Below are 6,596 nucleotides of genomic sequence, written 5' to 3'. Positions count from 1 at the left end.
AAGTGAAAAGGTAACCCAAAAATTAGAAAATGAAAAAATAAATGAGCAACAAATAGAATTAATAATATTTGCTATAAATAAGATAAAAATAATTCAAGACAAATTAGAATCATTATATAATGAAAATCCAGATAACACACAAGTTAAATGGTGGATAACCAAAAAGGTACAAGACTCAGTTACAACGAAAGAAATACGAAGACTCGTATTAAATATACTAAATTTCACATTTACAATAGAATTAATTCCTACTGACAAGAATGTGATTGCAGATTACTTATCAAGACAAAAGTACACAAACAAATGAAGAAGAAACTACACAAGACCTATTTTCAATACTAACTACACTATCATTCTGCCTTACTGGTTTCACCCTTAGGATGGCATAGTCTGGGCTTAAACTACTCTCAGCATAATTATTCATGGCAAACTTACTAAAATTATTCTAAATAACAGTTATAACATGATAACAATTATGATAATCTAGAGATTTCAGGAATATATGTATTTAGCTATACATATTTAAAAAAAAAACTTACTTGATACTGTATATCGGGGATCGGCTGAGTTTGTAGAACATCTAAGCCTAGGTGCCAGAGCTCATTTGATAGTATAATATCAGTCATAGAGAATAATGATTATAGTTACAAAGATATAGATATGGAAGGAGATTTAGAAATAGTAAGAGAAAGACTAAGCACATCTAAAAGAATAAATTATGAATCCCCACAAACTACATCTTCAAGAGCAAGTACCTCGAGAAGATTAGAATATACAAACCCACAAAGATTAATAAAAGAACCGGAGTTACACAACTATTATATAACAGGAGTAATAGATCAAAGAAAATACCTAATAATGATAAATACTGGACAAGAAGACAATTATATAACTAAAGAACTAGTTAAAGAAAGTGAAATAATAACTACAGAAACAATATGCCCAGGATTACCTAAAAATTTAGAAAACGACATGGAAGAGATACGGAGATGGATTAAAACATTAATCCAACCAGAAGAAGCACCCATTACAAGAGCTATTAGAGGAGAATTTATTTCTCAAAACTTAATGACAAGATACTGCAAACAAATTAGTCCAATCTACTCAGAGCACATATGTTCGAAATGTCAAGGAGAGAAAAACATAGTTCCAGAAATCAAATTTGAAGAAGAAGAAAACTAAAAAGATACGCAACAAAATATCAAGAAAGAGACAAAGGAATCTTACAACAAAAGCTACAAGACAAAAACAAAAGGACAGCTAGCAGGATCGGCAGGACCCAAGAAGAAGCAGAAAATGACATAAAGAAAAAAGCTATGTAATTATTAAAGCAACTTTTGACTTTATGTAAATTATTTTCCGTCTTTTAGTTTTTAAGTTGTTGTTGTGAGTCCCACTTTATCACTACCACTGTCAGTGGAAAAACTGTTGGGAACGCGTCTTTTACTTTAATTTTAGACCGTCCAAGTGTAAAGTTAGGAGGACGATGTTTGGATTAGTTTCCGTTATAAATAGACAGCCCTTAAGGCTTAGAGGGACACACCTTACCTTACCCCTTTCACATCCTTCTGAAAAAACTCTCTTGTAACCTCTCTTGTAAAAATCTATTCAGTGAAATAAATTAACATCTTTAATCTATGGAGCAATCCAAACCTATGAAAGAAGAAATCCCCGATATACAGTATCAAGTAAGTTTTTTTTTTAAATATGTATAGCTAAATACATATATTCCTGAAATCTCTAGATTATCATAATTGTTATCATGTTATAACTGTTATTTAGAATAATTTTAGTAAGTTTGCCATGAATAATTATGCTGAGAGTAGTTTAAGCCCAGACTATGCCATCCTAAGGGTGAAACCAGTAAGGCAGAAGGCCGTGGTAGGGAAGTAACCAGAGTTGAGGCGCTGTTAGGGTAAAACGATTGAAGCAAAAAATCATGGTAGTGACTAAAAGAATTGTTCTTAATAACTTGTTATAGGATGACGATAAACATGATAAACGAAGAGATTAAAGGAATATTTTTAGCCAAAACATCAAACAAAAATGGATCATCCTTACATCTTAGATAACACTGATGAATATAAAATAACCATTTTACACATACTTAGATCACTAAATAATGATATCAAAAATATAATATTTGACAAATTACTTATGAACGAAATACTAGAACTAATGACCCAACAATGGTATGATTTAGCAGAATTATCTGACTTAGAAGAAGAGAATACAATAAGCCTATCTGAATTTGATATACTTACAGAGGATATATATTCAGACTAGATGAACCTAACAGAAACCCGAAAAATAATAGAATTACAACATAATGAGCAAAAAAGAGGTAAAAGTAGAATGGTAATAGATTATAGGAATTTAAATGCAAAAACAAAAACATATAATTACCCGATACCAAATAAAATATTAAAAATAAGGCAATTCATAAAATCCTTGTGGTACTGTAAAAGCTGTTAATTTTTTAGATTCTTCTTCTAATTTTAGGTGATAAAATCCTGATTTACAATCGAATTTACTGAAGTAATTATATCCTTGTACTTGCCTTATTTTTAATATTTTATTTGGTATCGGGTAATTATATGTTTTTGTTTTTGCATTTAAATTCCTATAATCTATTACCATTCTACTTTTACCTCTTTTTTGCTCATTATGTTTATTTACTATAAATGCTGGGCTATTATGTTTACTATTACTTTCCTGTATATAATTATTTTTTAATAGTTCTTTTATATGCATTTTGAATTCTTCTAGATCATTAAAATTATATTTTAATGGTTTCTGTGTTATTATACTATTTTCATCTATTAATTCTATTTTTACTTTCGTTTTATGTTTATCCCATCCTTGAAGGGGATTTTCATTATATAATGATTCTAATTTGTCTTGAATTATTTTTATCTTATTTATAGCAAATATTATTAATTCTATTTGTTGCTCATTTATTTTTTCATTTTCTAATTTTTGGGTTACCTTTTCACTTCCTTTAATCCACGGTGTTGTTTTTCTTATTTTATTTCTTACTCTTTTTGCTCCTATTTTTTGTTTGCATGGTGTAGTAAACCACCAATGAGTTTTTGTTATTATATGTGGGTATAATTTATCTAAAAAGGGCATTCCTATTAATATATCTTTATTTGTAAATTCGATACAAAATCTAAATGATGAAAGTATAAAAGCATTAAGAAGTAATAAAAAATTCGATGGTGAATCAGCTACAACAACTATAGACATATTAATAAAATATGAATTAGCTATAAGAAATGAATTTAGTAGTATGACAACAGAAATAGAAGAGCAACAAAAAGAAAAAACAGTAAGTAGAAATCTAATGAACAAACTAGCTATATGTAACATGTGTTACATAGACGAATATACGTGTGCATTTAAAGAATATTACTATAAAGGAACATATAGTGTTGCTCGGGATTGGTATCCCCAAAGAATCAAGTGAACAAAAAGTAATATTTGATAATGATATTTTTGAAAAAATAAAAGGAAAAGATTTAGATTTTATGTTTAATCTTAAGTTGTAAGATATACTTATATTCTAGTTTTGACATTTTGTTTATTAATTTGTCCTTTTTCGTGGTTTTATATTCTTTATATAATTCCTGTAATTTTGTTATTGTTTTCTTTTCTTTTTTAGGATTTTTACTTGTTAATTTTTTATTATTTTTATCAATTATAATTGGTATATTGTATTTATTTGTTATGGCAAGAATATATAAACGAAGAAAAATCTTTTAATTAATCTTGAAAAGTGAGATTTGTAAATTGAAAATAAAGCGAGCTAATTACCTAATACAACGGATAACAGTGACCTAATAGTATAAAAATTAGTTACATAATTATTTGTATAAGTTAAACTCATGAAGAAAAGCACTAGTGATAAGTAAATTGAGAACTTGACAGTCATCTGATGGTCGTATATATATGTAGGAGCAGATGAAAGAAGTTGCGACGAAGTTCCAAACAATGCTACCTTTCGAGGATCAAGCTGGTTCGTCGAATTCTGTGCCTATGTTGCCTCAATTTTCATCGATCGCGCTTGGTCCTCCTATTGCTGACGTCTACATCCCTCAGCCTCCAACCGAGGCAGCGAACGTCCATGTTCCTCCTGAAATGGAAGACATGATGGCTCAGTCTATTGCTGAAAACTCTGTGGAAGATTTTCTCCGTGCTTTGGAATTGGCTCCCTAAATTTTGAAATTGGTGATCGTATAGAGTGTTTGCGAGACTGCGCAAATTCTTATGTGATTCTTGATTTTAAAGTTTGTTATGATTGTTCTTTGATTTTATTTTCATTTTTGAAGCAAATAAAACACCCAACTTGTTTGGGACCGGAATAGTTACCCAACTCCTTTGGGACCGGAATAGTTATTGTTATTGTTATTGTCGAAGCAAATAACATATGATAAAAAGTTATTAATAAAAGTTGAATTTTATCTCCTTATATTTGTCTTGCTTGGCACATTACTCCATTTGATGTTTTGATTGAGATTTTCAAGCAATGGAATACAATCCGAAACACTATTTACTCTTCAATGCTTACATTCGGAAGCAGAAGACATGACAAGATGGACTGATTGACTCCAGGGGATACATTACTCTTTTTAGAAAAATTATTCTTATATGGGAGAATTGGAAAATGGAAGGGAAACGAGGAAAAAATGAGACAGTAACAATGGTACCAATATATATATTACCAGAAACTCTCATAACTGATAAGACGATTAAACTATGTAATTTATTTATTTATTTTAACTTGTAAAGTTAGTATGTGCAAAAATTACATTTTAATTTCCCAAACAAACTTACAATTCGCTAGTAAAATTGCATAGTATAGAAAAACTATCAATTAGTTTTTAAGAATTCTAGGCATAACGACATGAAAGAAAACTCAAAATTGCGAACACAAATTACAGAGTCATCGAACTGATGGCGCCTAACATTTCACTTGCTAGGAAAGCCAAAGTTAGAGAATCATTTAAACCAATCATTATTCCATTCAGTAAATAACAACAATTAGCTAAGATAAAATATGGTGAGTGCGGAATAATATAAAAACTGCCTTAATTACTACCACTCGGATATGGAGTCACAATTCACGAGCATTCTAGAATTCACTACAAGTAATAATCTGAAAGAAGTACAACTGTTTGATGAAGGAAACAGTAAAACAGAAAAGATAGACGGGGAATTCAAGGTCTGTGAACGCCGACAGATCTATCTTGAATCTCCGGATAGCGGTCCAACAGCAAAAATCTCAATCAACCTGAGCCGGTACCAAAATCTGCACAGAAAGTGCAGAGTGCAGTATCAGTACAACCGACCCCATGTACTGGTAAGTATCGAGCCTAACCTCGACGAAGTAGTGACGAGGCTAAGGCAAGGCACCTACAAATCAACCTGTACAATTTAACAGTGTATATACAAATAACAGAAATGAAGAACTAAACAGGAAATGTCGGGAGGGGAACATACTGAGGGGAAATACGAGATAAAGAACTACAAAAGAATGATAACTGGAACAACCAATATATAATGAATCAACAGGAACACGAATACAGTAAAGGAAAAATACACGGCATCACCCTTCGTGCTTTTACTCTCAATCTCACCATAAAATCAATAGAAATGGCACGCCATCACCCTTCGTGCATTAACTCTCATATCATGGCACGACATCACCCTTCGTGCTTTTACACTCACAATGGTACGATATCACCCTTCTTGCATTAACACTCACAATATGGCACGGCATCACCCTTCGTGCTTTTACACTCACAATATGGCACGGCATCACCCTTCGTGCATTAACACTCACAATATGGCACGGTATCACCCTTCGTGTATTAACACTCTCCCTTACCATAATGCAATGCATAAATAACAACAGGGAGATAGAATAACAAGTACAAGCCTTACTTCAACATTTGGTTCCACAATATCAATCTCAACTTTGAAATAAATACTCAATTATCACCAGAGAATCCGTAAACATGATAAGAACGATCAATTTAACAACACTAGTCTAAAAACGTAACAATTAGGCATAGGAAAGAGACAATATAAGAAGAACGGGAGAAAACAGGTAAATTGGCGGCGCATAAGTACTCGTCACCTCACATATACGCCGTTCATATGAATTTCACATAGCAAATAATTTGAGGTTCCTAATTCCCTCAAGTTAGGGTTAGATACAACACTTACCTCGCTCCGAAAGCCACTTAATACTCAATCACAGCTTTTCCTTTAGAATTCACCTCCAAACCACTCGTATCTATTCAAAAATAACTCAATAATATCAAATATTGCCAAAGGAATCAATTATATTGCATAAATTTAGGTTTTCCAAATTTTCCTCCAAAAAGAAAAAAAATCGGCCCCGGGCTCGCTTGGTCAAAACCCGAGGTTCGGACCAAAATCTATTTACCCATTCACCCCCGAGCCCGGATATATAATTGGTTTTGGAATTTGACCTGAAATTGAGGTCTAAATCCCCAAATTTTCGAAATTCCTAGTTTCTATCCAAACCCCTAATTCTACCATGAAAACTCTAGATTTTAGGTTGATAA

General features: G+C 31.7%; 1 long non-coding RNA gene across 1 annotated transcript; it reads left to right on the top strand.

The window, feature by feature from the left end:
- The first annotated feature begins 653 nt into the window (after window positions 1–653).
- Window positions 654–4,471, top strand: LOC142175481 (uncharacterized). The gene is made up of 2 exons (XR_012704552.1): window positions 654–1,688; window positions 3,958–4,471. It is a non-coding gene; the product is annotated as an uncharacterized LOC142175481 (long non-coding RNA).
- Window positions 4,472–6,596: the final 2,125 nt, after the last annotated feature.

This window comes from Nicotiana tabacum, chromosome 21 (assembly GCF_000715075.1).
Source record: "Nicotiana tabacum cultivar K326 chromosome 21, ASM71507v2, whole genome shotgun sequence".
In the NCBI taxonomy this organism is placed as follows: Eukaryota; Viridiplantae; Streptophyta; class Magnoliopsida; order Solanales; family Solanaceae; genus Nicotiana; species Nicotiana tabacum.
This window is presented reverse-complemented; position numbering and strand designations above follow the sequence as displayed.